The following is a 2,505-nucleotide window of genomic DNA, read 5'->3' on the forward strand; positions in this document are numbered from 1 at the left end:
GGAATTATCTTAATGATGGGAACGAATTTTCTCAGCGTCAACACAATCTGTAATTGTTGGCCTGTAACTAGTGAAGTGTCGCCTGACCGTGGAAAGTACTGTAGCTATTGCAACGAGTAGAATAGCAATATTACTTTAAATGGATCGTACTTCGGAAACCTGAAAGGACACAGGTCATGCAGTACGCAGTATGCATTTTATGCCTCGGCAATGGCAGCCGAGCAATATCATCACTGTGTTAGTAAGACCAACGTCGGCCTTTGACTATTTCAAGACTGAAAATACATTTAAAGACAAGATTAGAAAAGGAATAATAATAACAACTTTATAACACATCATACGACGTTTAAGCCAACGGCCTTGCCGCAGTGGTAACACCGGTTCCAGTCAGATCACCGAAGTTAAGCGCTGTCGGGCTGGGCTAGCACTTGGATGGGTTACCATCCGGTCTGCCGAGCGCTGTTGGCAAGCGGGTTGCACTCAGCCCTTGTGAGGCAAACTGAGGAGCTACTTGACTGAGAAGTATCGGTTCCGGTCTCGCAAACTGACATACGGCCGGGAGAGCGGAGTGCTGACCACATGCCCTTCCATATCCGCATCCAGGGACGCCTATGAGCTGAGGATGACACGGCGGTCGGTCAGTACCGTTGAGCCTTCCAAGGCCTGTTCGGGAGGAGTTTAGTTTTAGAGTTTTATATCATGTTTAAATAAATTGTAATTTTTTAAATAGCGCAACAGCATCACCTTCTTCTATCCGTAAAGACAGATAAGGCGCTAAGAGTAACGTGAAGAGGAAAAAAATAAGCCGGAATTCTCAAATGATTTCAGGCAAAAACATAACAAAAAACGACACAGAATATAATGTCTTAATATTCGTAGTATCTGATACTTTAGGAGGCTGCGGATTTATTTTTCTTACTTTTTAATGTCCTGTTATAAGTATCGAATTTCATAAACTTCTATTCTCCTCTTGTCTGTCTCTTTCATATTTCACCTTTCCATAAACGTTTTTGTTGCTTTTGCCAGTCTGTACTATACATCCTCTCTATAGCTGCATGTCCTTGCAGAACATAGCTGCTATATTTTCCTCTTACTTTCAGCCGTTCGCAGTAGCACAGCAAGGCCGTGTTGATCAATGTTACCAGGCCATGTCACTCAACCATCTACACTATTACCCCAGCAACCAATTAAAAGTCTCGTGCCACTCTCCATATACCTCATCACAGAGACACCTTCCATGTGGCTTGCACACACGGGACCGGTGTCTGCATCGCTGAGGCAGACAAGTCGTGCCATTGTGGCCGAGTCCGTGGTTCGTTTCGATACTACAAATTCTTTTTGTAGCAGAATCATTCTTGTTTGGTGGGCTGCCATAAAATACTAACATTTGTCATTTTTTTCATTTAATTCACATGTATCTCAGTAATCTGTCCGCTCTGTTCCTTATCAACTCGAATTTCTTCTTCTATCACGTCAGCAGAAAATTTCTCCCCCTCATAGAAGCCTTCATTGCACTCTCTCCTCCTACCCGCTCGCTCCTCTGCGATTAACAGTGGGATTCCCATTGCACTGTTAATGATTCCGCCCTTGCTTTACTTTCACGAATGGTTGTTTAGGCTCCTCTGTATGCTGCCAGTCCTTCTGACGATTCACGCTTCTCCTACAGTCATTTCGCCTCGGCTGTCCTGCGGTTCCTATTCATTTCATTCCTAAGTAATTTATGTTGCTGTATTCCTGGCGTTTCTTGAACATTTTGTGCGACCTTCTTTCGTCCATCAGTTGAGGTATTTGCTCTGCTCAACTATTCAAAATGACAGTCACAATCGCATTATTCATTTTGTCGCCAACCGGTTTCAACCCGTGATGGGGTCATCTTCAGGGCAATTTACACCATTTGGTCGTTCGCTGGAGTCGTCATCCTGCCTGTGCACAGTTGGTAGTTGGTAGTTACCAACCGTGCACAGCCAGGGTGACGACTCCAGCGAGCGACCAAATGGTGTAAATTGCCCTGAAGATGACCCCATCACGGGTTGAAACCGGTTGGCGACAAAATGAATAATGCGATTGTGACTGTCATTTTGAATAATTGATTATAGTAAACCAATCGCTGTTATCTCCACACAACTATGTTGTCTAAAAATTTATTTGCTCTGCTACCCCAGGTTTCTTCGCATTTACCTTCATTGTATTCATATTTGTCTGTCTAACATCTGTAATTGCTCTTTTGAGATGTGCCGACTCCTCTTTAACTGAACTGCCTACTGTGGTATTCCTTATCGTAGCGAACTTCAACCGCGTCTCGTCCTTCCTCATTACTTCAGTATGCCATTTGCTTCCATTCTGATACTTCCGTGCGATTTCTGAAACTTCAATCTGCTCTTCATCATTATTAAATTGGGATGTGACTCTATAATAGTTGCTCCTGGGTGCGCCTTACAATCCAAAATCTGATTTTGGAATCTCTCTGACCGTGATGTTATCCAGCTGGAATATTCCCGTTTCTCC

General features: G+C 43.6%; 1 pseudogene; it reads left to right on the top strand.

Moving 5' to 3' along the window:
• Positions 1-350: 350 nt before the first annotated feature.
• On the top strand, positions 351-468 carry LOC124790754 (annotated as a pseudogene).
• Positions 469-2,505: the final 2,037 nt, after the last annotated feature.

Source organism: Schistocerca piceifrons, chromosome 3, assembly GCF_021461385.2.
Source record: "Schistocerca piceifrons isolate TAMUIC-IGC-003096 chromosome 3, iqSchPice1.1, whole genome shotgun sequence".
Taxonomy (NCBI): domain Eukaryota; kingdom Metazoa; phylum Arthropoda; class Insecta; order Orthoptera; family Acrididae; genus Schistocerca; species Schistocerca piceifrons.